This window comes from Eubalaena glacialis, chromosome 14, assembly GCF_028564815.1.
Source record: "Eubalaena glacialis isolate mEubGla1 chromosome 14, mEubGla1.1.hap2.+ XY, whole genome shotgun sequence".
Taxonomy (NCBI): domain Eukaryota; kingdom Metazoa; phylum Chordata; class Mammalia; order Artiodactyla; family Balaenidae; genus Eubalaena; species Eubalaena glacialis.
The window spans coordinates 69,132,965-69,145,320 of NC_083729.1; positions in this window are offsets into that span (position 1 = coordinate 69,132,965).

A 12,356-nucleotide genomic window follows, 5' to 3' on the forward strand; every position below is an offset into this window, starting at 1 on the left:
CACATTTGTTCAGCTTGGGCTGGGGTGCATGGCAAGATCGTCATGGGAAACCTGGCAGCCGCCAGAGCAGACCTCTCTCTGCCCTGCCTCAGGAGCTAGCCAGTGAGTGAGCACTCCTCATGAGCTGAGTCCAGGCTTCCCACAGCCCTTCTGTTTGTCCCAGTGGTCCTCCAACCAGCCAAGTGTGCTTGTCTCCCCTGTGTAGGACCCAGGACTGGGGAGCCCAGTCTGGCTTGAGCCACTCACTCCCCAGGGTGGGTGTCTGTCTGTGTAATCTCCCTTTTCCTCTGAGTCCCTTCCCAGGGGCACAGGTCCTGACCTGATCACTTTTCTTCCCTTCCTACTTGATTGCATGTGTATCTTTCTTATAGCTTTGTTTGTAGGAGTTCTTCTGACAGTTTCCAGTTAGTTTTCAGTGAGAATTGTTCCACGTGTAGATGTATTTTTGATGTGTTTGTGGGAGGAGGTGAGCTCCACATCCTTTGTCTTTACCATCTTGATCCTTCCTAGAAATAAGAGTATATAGGTGCTAACACTATGCCAGGGTTAGAGGAGATGTGGCTATTATTTTAACAAATTCAATATTTCCTAAAAGCTTAGCTAATTAATTTTTTGTCTTCAAAAAACCTAAGTTCCTCTGTGTTCCTCCATACCTTTTAGCACGTGGTCTTTCTCATGAATAATTGAAAGCCTGTAGGTTAGGGTAAAAAACAAAACAAAACAAAACAAACCTCCCTTGTGGAGCTTTGAAGAGTAAAACAAGTGGAAGGAAAGTCATTTGTGTTGATTGGATTTTGATTCCAAGAATGCGATACCCTAGAAGTTTGGACCCACGCTGGTATTGCAGTTATGGATTTTGAATATTTATTGATTTTAACCTGTCTAATCATCTTTTCATCATGTTTTCCTGTTTTCAGAAAGCTTTGTGTATCAAAAAATTTACTGAACTACCCATGAGCTATTCAAATAACTTAGATAGGCAAGTACCTATTGTTACCAAGGAAAACTGCTCTATTTCTCTCTTAGCTCCATGAATTTATTTCATACTTGCTTGTCAAAGCTGATGGGATTTCACAGCCCCAATTCCTGTCTGCTAGCCTAACGCTGACAATTTCCATTTTCACAAATATTTTGGTAGTGATAGAAATAAGAACTCTTTATGATTTCAACCTAAGTAGTTTCCTCTCCACCCTGTAGAGATGCTCATCTTTAGTAAAAATAAGGCAAACCTAGTTCTCTTCCATTCCCAGGACCTAGGACTGTGAAGTTGGACCTGCTGACTTGGTCCAGCTTTGTTCAACACATGCAGAATAACTTTTTATCCCCCCTCACCAGAACCCTATGCTTGACAGCAGCCAGGATTCCTTATTGCATTCAGTGTGAACGTCATCGAACTCTGATCATTCAATGGTAGTGATTCTGAAGTTTCATCTCATGATTCATCTCCTGAAATTCATCTTTCTAATTTCTGCTGTTCTGAATCTGAGCAGAGTTATGATGAGTTTAAGTGTTCATCAATTAATGTCAAAACGCAATGTAACACCTTCAGAACTAACTTTGACAACCACTAGAATACAAAATGAATTCACTAATGATCAGTTCTTGAGCAGAAAACATCTCAGAAATTTGTGATGATGAAACGTTTAAGCTCAGTTCAAAAAATATGCATGGGTTTTTAAAATGGGGATTAAAAATTTTGAACACAGAATGAAATGAGGGCACAAAGAACAGTCAGATGGTTCAAGGACTCTAAAACTGTTTTTCAAATTTAGAACTTTTCTATCCTTTTGATTAACTTCAGTTTACTCTGGTACTTGTTAGAGAGAAAAATTCAGTGGCCTCTCTGAAATTTCAACTCTCCCTGAAGTCATAGTTTGTTAGTATGTTTTATGGTTGTGATAGAAAACATGGGTATTTCTATTACTTGTAAGTGCTTCAAATCAATTCCATACTGATGATTTTCAGTGGAATGGGCTTACTTTCTTCTGGGGACAAAGCAATAGTACACATACATTGCCGTGTACATTCACATGTGCTCCATTCCTTCTTTATTACACCCATGTCATGAACTGATAGGGACTTGCAACTACCAGTTTGGGCCCAATCCACTCAAGGGAGGTTTTCAGTGCTCCCATATTAAGTGTTTGTGTCTCAACTTCAAGCAGGACTGTATGGTTCTTTGTCTCTTCTACGGGGGAAGTGGAAAATCCTTTATTTGGTGAGGGGGTATGAAAAATCTTTACTTTTTATTTTGATACACAGGTGCATGTGTTACAGTTGTGTTATAGAGCCTGCATATGTACAATTTTAGTAGATACTGCCAACTGTTTTTAAAATTGTTTTTCCAATAAATTCCCCAAATGTCAGTATATGTACATCCTTATCAACATTATCTTCAAAACTCTCATCAATTATTTCACCATGTCCAGCTGGCTCATTGGAATCCCAAGTGAGTGCACAATCCTTAGGGTACTTTAGGAAGCCCATTGTGATCTGACCTCTGCCTGTCTTTACAGTCTGTCCTCATAATGAACCCTAGACATTACGATCAGCGTCGGCTTTCTGAGCAATCTGTGTTTCCTCTTTCACACTTCCAATCTTCACACAGCGTTCTCTTTGTGTGGATTTCCCTTTCCCTCCTTGTCATCCTAAAAGAGTCCTTCTCAGTGTTAGGTCAAGTTCTTTCTCCTCTGTGTTCTTGTAGAATTTAATTCTCTCTTACAGCATTTATCATATTTGTTAAAAGTTGTTTCTTCATCTGACTCTTGAACCTTTATCTTCAGCACCTAGGAATGAATCCAGTGCATATTGAGATCTCAATGTTTGTTTGTTAAATGAGTGAATAAGCTGATGAATGTATGACTGAGAACTGGCATTATACAATCCTTGCCTTTTCCCCCATTTTATTTCTAGTCTTACCAGGGAAAATTGGGTTCTAATGAAGCTAATTTCACAGAGTCTTAAGGCAGGAAGAGAACTTAAAGTTTCACAAATTTTTTCATGTCTCCAAATGCCAGCAGATTCTATTTACTATCTCAGATAGAGACAGTCATATGTGCTAAGTTGGGTAGCTAGTTGGTATGCAATTTGATTTTGGATTAACTTGAAGATTCTTCTGCTCTTCTCTCCCTACTTTCCTCTCCAACAACAAATACCTAAAGTATCTCTACCTACAGGCAAAATTAACATACAGATATATTCACTATTTTACCAAGATGTGTTGCATGGAATGTGTCCCATAAGATGCTTCCTGAGTAACAGACTCTATGGGCTAACTAACTTTGTGGGTTATGCCTGATTGTACCAGCCTTTGTTAGTTCAGGTCTTCCAGGAAGCAAATGCCAAAATAGGATTACATGCACGTGAGATTTATTAGGGAAATACCTAAAGAATGAAGGGGAAGAAACAGGCACAAGCAGAGAAGCAAAGGTAGAAAAAAGGAAGATTGAATAGGAAGAATCTTAGATTATAGTGTAGTGCTAAGGAAGTTTCACTGAGGATGGGCACACCAGAGCTTAGTCACTTGTTAGAAAAGTCTCATGTCTCACAGGAATGGGCTTGCACTGGTACCCACACTGTGCACTGCCAGGGAGAAATTGTGGTCTCAGCACAAATGCAATGATGGACCCAGAGGGCTGGCAGCTGGGGCTGTCAGTCAACTTTTGCTCCCTGCAGCAGGAGATCTGAGAGGCACATTTTCATGGCTGTCTCACAGGCTCTATTCTAAAGGTAATTTGTATGTAGCATTCATGACATACCTATGAAAGTGGTAAGTTCTACTAATATATGCATTTTACAAGGCATAGGCAGGTTAAGTAACTTACCCAAAACCGAAGTAATGGATCTGGGATTGGAAACTAATGAATCTGGCCCCAGAGACTGTGATCTTAACCACTGCATTATATTGTCTCACAATATCCCCTTTTGGAGAATCATAACATAACATCCCAATACTCCATTCCATCCTATTGCTTTATCCACTTCTTATTTCACAATGTGCATAACTATGATCAAGGCTTTGAGAATTCTCCAGTAAAGAGAAATGTTTGTTTGTTTAGCCCAGTGCTTTCCAAATTTATTTACCTATGGAACCCATAGTTGATAATACTAGTGTTCTCTAGAACACATTTGGGAAAATACACTGTTTTAAATGATTAGCAACAAATTCTTTCCAAGGAGCAAGGTTCTATGGGAATTGAAGGAGGCACTGTGAAGGCTGAGCTCCTAGGTGGGCAGAGATAAGTTGTTATAAATGCAAAGGCAGTTTGATAGGGATTGCATTGAATCTGTAGATTGCTTTGGGTAATAGAGTCATTTTCACAATGTTGATTCTTCCAATCCAAGAACATGGTATATCTCTCCATCTATTTGTATCATCTTTCATTTCTTTCATCAGTGTCTTATAATTTTCTGCATACAGGTCTTTTGTCTCCTTAGGTAGGTTTATTCCTAGATATTTTATTCTTTTTGTTGCAATGGTAAACGGGAGTGTTTTCTTAATTTCACTTTCAGATTTTTCATCATTAGTGTATAGGAATGCAAGAGTTTTCTGTGCATTAATTTTGTATCTTGCTACTTTACCAAATTCATTGATTAGCTCTAGTAGTTTTCTGGTAGCATCTTTAGGACTCTCTATGTATAGTATCATGTCATCTGCAAACAGTGACAGCTTTACTTCTTCTTTTCCAATTTGGATTCCTTTTATTTCTTTTTCTTCTCTGATTGCTGTGGCTAAAACTTCCAAATCTATGTTGAATAATAGTCGTGAGAGTGGTCAACCTTGTCTTGTTCCTGATCTTAGTAGAAATGGTTTCAGTTTTTCTCCATTGAGGACGATGTTTGCTGTGGGTTTGTCATATATGGCCTTTATTATGTTGAGGAAAGTTCCCTCTATGCCTACTTTCTGCAGGACTTTTATCATAAATGGGTGTTGAATTTTGTCAAAAGCTTTCTCTGCATCTCTTAGAACACTCCCTAACACCATACACAAAAATAAACTCAAAATGGATTAAAGACCTAAATGTAAGGCCAGACACTATGAAACTCTTAGAGGAAAACATAGGCAGAACACTCTATGACATAAATCACAGCAAGATCCTTTTTGACCCAGCTCCTAGAGAAATGGAAATAAAAGCAAAAATAAACAAATGGGACCTAATGAAACTTAAAAGCTTTTGCACAACAAGGGAAACCATAAACAAGACCAAAAGACAACCCTCAGAATGGCAGAAAATATTTGCAAATGAAGCAACTGACAAAGGATTAATCTCCAAGATTTATAAGCAGCTCATGCAGCTCAATAACAAAAAAACAAACAATCCAATCCAAAAATGGGCAGAAGACCTAAATAGACATTTCTCCAAAGAAGAGATACAGATTGCCAACAGACACATGAAAGAATGCTCAATATCATTAATCATTAGAGAAATGCCAATCAAAACTACAATGAGAAATCATCTCACACCAGTCAGACTGGCCATCATCAAAAAAATCTAGAAACAATAAATGCTGGAGAGGGTGTGGAGAAAAGGGAACACTCTTGCACTGTTGGTGGGAATGTAAATTGATACAGCCACCATGGAGAACAGTATGGACATTCCTAAAAAACTAAAAATAGAACTACCATACGACCCAGCAATCCCTCTACTGGGCATATACCCTGAGAAAACCATAATTCAAAAAGAGTCATGTACCAAAATGTTCATTGTAGCTCTATTTCCAATAGCCAGGACATGGAAGCAACCTAAGTGTCCATCATCGGATGAATGGATAAAGAAGATGTGGCACATATATACAATGGAATATTACTCAGCCATAAAAAGAAACGAAATTGAGTTTTTTGTAGTGAGGTGGATGGACCTAGAGTATGTCATACAGAGTGAAGTAAGTCAGAAAGAGAAAAACAAATACCATATGCTAACACATATATATGGACTCTAAGGAAAAAAAAAAATAGGTCATGAAGAACCTAGTGGCAAGACGGGAATAAAGACTCAGACCTACTAGAGAATAGACTTGAGGATATGGGGAGGGGGAAGGGTAAGCTGTGACAAAGTGAGAGAGTGGCATGGACATATATACACTACCAAACGTGAAATAGATAGCTAGTGGCAAACAACCGCATAGCAGAGGAAGATCAGCTCAGTGCTTTGTGACCACCTAGAGGGGTGGGATAGGGAGGGTGGGAGGGAGGGAGATGCAAGAGGGAAAAGATATGGGAACATATGTATATGTATAACTCATTCACTTTGTTATAAAGCAGAAACTAACACACCATTGTAAAGCAATTATACTCCTATAAATATGTAAAAAAAAATGCAAAGGGAGCAGAAGATTGAGATTCATGAAAACAGAGCTTAGGCTTCAGTTCCACCATTTCTGGTGAGGTGGCTTGGTTTGATAACCACTTATCCTCAGTGTTTTAGCTGTCAGTCATGGATAATAGTGCCCATTTGCCAGTGTTATTCAAATCAAGTATGAATTTATATAAAGGTGCTTATCCCAGTGCCTGGCATAAAGCAGCTGTGGTCAAATATCAATTTTCTTCCTTGATTTTCCCTCAAAGAAAGACTAAATGCACTTAATTTACCCCTTAGCTGAGGGTTAGTTCTTTCAGTGAAAATTGTGTCTGCCTGACTAAAGTACAATGACTCTTTGCTTCAGGATATTCACTAAAAAAATTATTTGGACACTAGAAATTTTCTATTGAGAAAGGAATTAGGTAAAAATAATGTTGTGGATTTGAGGGAATATCCATATATGGACTTTGATTAAAATCTAAGAGCATCTGTCTTTAACATATCTCTTGGAAGACAAGAAAGCTTGGAAGATTAGTTGTATCCCCCCTTGCTCTCCTCAGATTATAAAGATAAAAGTTGAATACCCAGGAATGAAAGGAGTAAAGGTAGAAGAACTATGGGCTCAGGAGAAGAGATGGGCAGAGACAGGCTGCTGTATTCCCTTTATACCCTGGGAAGGAAGTCCTCAGCTGATCCCTGTGCTAATTGCCCGAATGCTCCTCTCCCTTCTCCCTGCTCTGAGACTCATTGCGCAGCTCCGACCAACGGGCTTTACAATTCTGGGCTATGGGTGGGGATGCTCAGTTAACAGGACCTGAGCATTAGGACTTTCTACACTGAGGGGATATAGCACTGGAAACATGATCATTTGCCACTCTGCTTGTTTTTCTGTAATCCCAATGATATAAAATAGTCCATTACCCTTTCACTTTCCCCATGGAGATTTTACTTCCTTCTCCCTCCTGGGCTCATGATGGACTCTCTGGGAAGGCTTTTCCTCCTCTGGTCCTTCCTTTCTCATTCAACCTTCTACATTTTGCTTCACCTTTTTTTTTTTTTTTTTTTTTTTTTGTCCCTTGTTGGCTCCATTCTTCATTCCGACCCTCCTCTTTGTCCCTTCTTCATTCTCTGCACAAGTTATTTATATGACAGTTTCACCTTCTTTCCCCTTCTAGGATTTGGCTCTTTCCCAGGTTTCTTTCTGTTACACCTGTGCTGCTATTTGAGCATCTGTAGTCTTTAAGGGCTGGTCAGAGGCAGAGATGCTCCCTGCCAAAAGGCAAGGGCTGATTGATTCTGAATTAGCAGTCTGTAACTGACTCTGACCTTTATACCTTTTCTGGTACAGAGACAGATACAGTGAAGGACAATATGTGGGCTGCTAGGAGAATTGTATGACCAATCCCTTCCTTCCAAGCTAAAGAGACCAGATTTTATTTTGAGCCAGGCAGATTCTCCCCTTTGATTAAAAATCTTTTATTTTTTCAGAAATAGCAGGTTTACCTTAGTTCCCCTTTTTGTACTGAAATCCCACTGATCTTTCAAGGCCCAATACCCATGCTGCACCATCTGGGAGCATGAATTTCCCTGATACCCCTGTCAGAGGAAATTATTCCCTCCTCTCTGTTCTCAGGACACCTTGTTTTGGCCTCCCTAATGGCCCTCTGCCTAAGTTAGTTTGCACAACACATAGTTTTCGTGTCATTCTCCTCTGCTAAACTGTCGGCTCCTTAGGGGCACCTTCTTCAAATTTGTAGGACGAGGCTCAGCCAGATATTTTGGAAAGAGCAATGATTCTCAAGCTTTAGTGGCTGAGATATGAAATATACCAATGGACAATGGCCAGTCTATATAGGACAATAAAACCTGACCCACACCTCTATAGCAACCAGCCTGGGGAGCCAATCGGCCCAGAACAGTTAGAATTTGGTCAATAACTGCCAGCTTCACTAATTTTTGCCCCCACCTCCAACCCAGGACCAACCAGAGAAAGTGAAATATGTTCGCAAACCAATCACATAGGATGCCCCACTTCTAGTTAGCCTCATCCAGCTTTCCCGCATCAATAACCTCCAATCAAGATATAGCTTAAGCTTTCCCTTTTTTCCCACTGTAAAGCTTTGCCACTCCCCTGACTGCCTTAGAGTCAAATGTAAGTGATGGTGGCTGATTTCCTTGCTATAGCAAGCTCTAAACATTAAACCTCTGCATGTTTTCATTTGGATGGTCTTCATTTATTTCTACACAGCATAAGAATCATGCAGAGAGCTTGTTAGTTGAATTGTCAAGATTCTAATTCAGTAGCTATGGGGTGGGGCCTGAGATTCTGCATTTTTTTAATACAATGGAATATTACTCAGCCATAAAAAGAAATGAAATGGAGGTATTTGTAGTGAGATGGATGGAGTTAGAGTCTGTCATACAGAGTGAAGTAAGTCAGAAAGAGAAAAACAAATACACTATGCTAACACATATATATGGAATCTAAGGGGAAAAAAAAAAGGTCATAAAGAACCTAGTGGCAAGACGGAGATTCTGCATTTTTAATGAGCCACAGGTGATCTTGAGTAGCACAGAATGAGATAGCGTGTTCAGGTAATTATCAGATATTAATCTATGTTCTCCACACCAAATTTCTTTTCCCTTTCCCTTGCTGCATTCACACAGGGAAACTTTCCTGAGTTCAGTATCTCAGGGGAGAAATGAAGCAAGCAGGAAGGAAATACTCAGGGACTTTACTTTTGTGGGGTTTTTTTTTCCCACAAAAATTCAGGTTTTTAGTGGTTCTTAACCTGGGGTTATTTTTCTCCCAGCAGGAAACATTTTACATTTCAGATTGTCACAACTAAGAGATATTTACTGGGTGTGTGTAGATGCTACTAACATCTGTGGGGGAGGAAAACTTTTCCTTTCTTCTGTTCTGGTTTCTTTGACTGATCTAATTAAATTGCCATGAGATAAATTAACAGGAGAAAAACAAACTTAATTTTTTTTTATGTACAGGAGCTCATAAAAATATGGCTCAAAGAAGTAACCAAAGCAGGCAGTTTTTCTACTTTTTAGACAAAGAAACAATAAATTTGTGAAGAATTGATAAAGAAGTTTGGGCTTGGGGTAGTAAATTAGGGAAGAAGTAACAAGGTTTGTTTACACAGACTTCTTGGCCCTAAATTCCCTATCTCTGGTGATAAGGTCGTCTCTTTGCCTGCTGGTACATGGAGGATACCTTTCACATGGGGAATTTATTTCCTCCTTCTCAGGGGGTGAAGAAGAGTCAGAGTGTCCTTCTTGCACTGGCTGTTTCTTAAGTAACTTTAATTCAAAATAACCATTGTACCAGAATGACACACTTTGGGGTGACATATTCTGCTCCCCTTCATATCCTAGAATCCAAAGGACAAGCCCCCACTACAAAGAATTATCTGGTTCAGAATGTTAATGGTGCTAAGGTTTTGAAACCTTGATATAGAAGAAGCACAGAGAGAATGTTTGAAAGCAGCAAGGGCTTTCCCCATCTCCTAAAATTTCCTGGGTTGGGGGATCTAGAGTAGAGACATGTGTGGGGCATGGCCCATATAGAGGGGCCTTGTACCATGTTCCCTCGATAGACCTGTGGGGAGACAGAAGGACTTAGAGGAAGAGGGCTACAAGTTGAATCTGGATCAAGAGGGACAGTTGGATAGCCTCACTGTCCATACCCAATCCAAAGCTGCAGTTATCCCTTAGCAAGTAAATGAGAGAGAAGGAGTTGCTTCAGGATGAACATGCCAGGTGAGAGGGAGAAGGGATACCTCAGGGGTAAACAATGGACAAATGACAGGACCAGATGGGAGGGCTTTTGGAAAACAAATGGCATAGAAAATCAGAAATGGCTCCCTCTCCGTGCCTTATACTTTGAAAGCACCTGAAACTTAGATGCAGCCCTAGGAAAAGTGGGCCTGAATGGTCTGAGATTAATTTTCCAGTATAATAAGAGGCTGTGGGAAAATAAATCTTCCTGTATTTTTTGTTGTTCATGGTTAATCTGTTCTGCTTCAGAAACCTTGTGTGTGTATTCGGGGTAATATTAATAAGTATGCATAATAAAAACTTAACAGAATCCAAAAGAAAAAAAAAAACAAACTGAGTTAGAGAAACAGAATAGTTCCTACCTAGCTGAGTTTTGGTCTGAACTCCTAATAATCAAAACTATCTACCCCACGGTTCATCATGGACATTAAGAATTGAAGCCATACCTTATTGTCTATATTAATAAGACTTTGTGCTTTTCCTCTGTCTTCAGTAGCGTAACTTTACTACTCAGGCAAATGGCCTGATTATTCAGTATAGGAAGTTCCCAAAAGACCCATCAACTCTTCAGTGGAAAACATCAACAGACAGTTTAAGCCTTATGATTTTTAAATCCTTCTCCTAAAAATCCTTACCTTACCCTTTCCACCAATCCTGGACTATTGTATTATAATCGTTAACAATTCTAATCAAGCCCCCAAAATTGCCCCCTCAAACCCCCTGGAAAGATATGCCTTAAATCAAACTTCCAAATCTCAGTACATTCTGACCTTACCTTTCCTCTTCTCAAATGTTGCCAAAACAGTGCTAGGTGGTTTTCTCCCTGAACTGTGGTAAGCGATATACTCAGATTTGTCTCTCAACAGGTTATGTTGGACATATTTGGGGAGCCAACTTTCCATGTTTGGCAATCACAGTAACAACAATCAAGGGATGCTATCTTTGTTCCAAATGTTTCCTTTTTCCTGGACCTCCTTGTGTCCTCAGTCCTTCTGATTTCATACATCAGCGGTCCCCAACCTTTTTGGCACCAGGGACCAGTTTTGTGGAAGACAATTTTTCCAGGGAGGGGGGGCGGGGGGTGTTGGTTCAGGCAGTAATGCCAGTGATGGGGAGTGGCAGATGAAGCTTCGCTAGCTCGCCCACCACTCACCTCCTGCTGTGTGGCCCTGTTCCTAACAGGCCATGGACTGGTACCAGTCTGCAGCCCGGGGGTTGGGGAACCCTGGCATACATCATCCCATACACACAACTGTATGCTTGCATGGGTGCAACTTGTTCATTGTTCTTTTGGTGATTGCAAAAGGGGTCCAAGTTGTGTCTAGAGGCAAGGAGGCAATGACCAGCAGAAGCAAGCAGTTTGGTTCACAGGACTCTTATCTGGCTGGATGCTTCTGGGATTTGTGTACACCTGGGTAGGTTGATTATTGATGGGGAAATATAATTAACAACAGAATTTTCTCCCAACCCGGATAAGCTCTCCACAAAAGTACTAGAGAAATAAAATGGTTTTATTATTGAATAATTGTTAAGCCAGAATGTGATGTGCAACACAGGCAATCTGCTAAGAGAGTGCAAAGACAGAAAGGAACCCCATCCCCTTATATCGTCAACAGACACAACCCATTCCATACATGCTCTCAGTAACTAGTGCTCAAGAGGACTTGACAGCACCCTTGGTCACACACAGTTCATTCTAACTTCTGGTAATCAGGGTGATCATCTGTGTTAACTAATTGGCTCTATACAAAGGAAAAACAAATTTCTCATATCTTTATGACAAGAGGTAGTTTTGCAAATTTGGGGGAAGATACTCACCAAAGTTAGGCTCTTAGTCTTCCACAGAAATAGGAGTGCTATCTCCCTTGATGTTAGCATTTCAAAAAGATGGCTCACAGGTCCTTGAAAAAGACATTCCTGAGTCGTACACCTGACAAAAAGCCTATCTAGTTTTCAAAAAGATTTATATAGATTTCAAAGTGAGAAGAAAGTACTTACCATTTTAAGTTTTCTGAAGTCAGTTCTCTAAGAAAAAGGAGGGGAGGGGAATCTCTTCCCTTATTTTAAACAGGGAGAATTAAGCCTCTTATTTAAAAATTTTATTTCACCTTACATTATGCAGGGATCTGACTGAAATAATCAGTTCTGCCATGGTGGTTATTTCATCTGTGAGGGGTAAAATTTGTGCCTCAATGGAACGCTATGTACTTTCTAGAGCACATCGTGAGGGTTATCTAATTCTAGACTTCCACTGTCTTTGTGCTATTT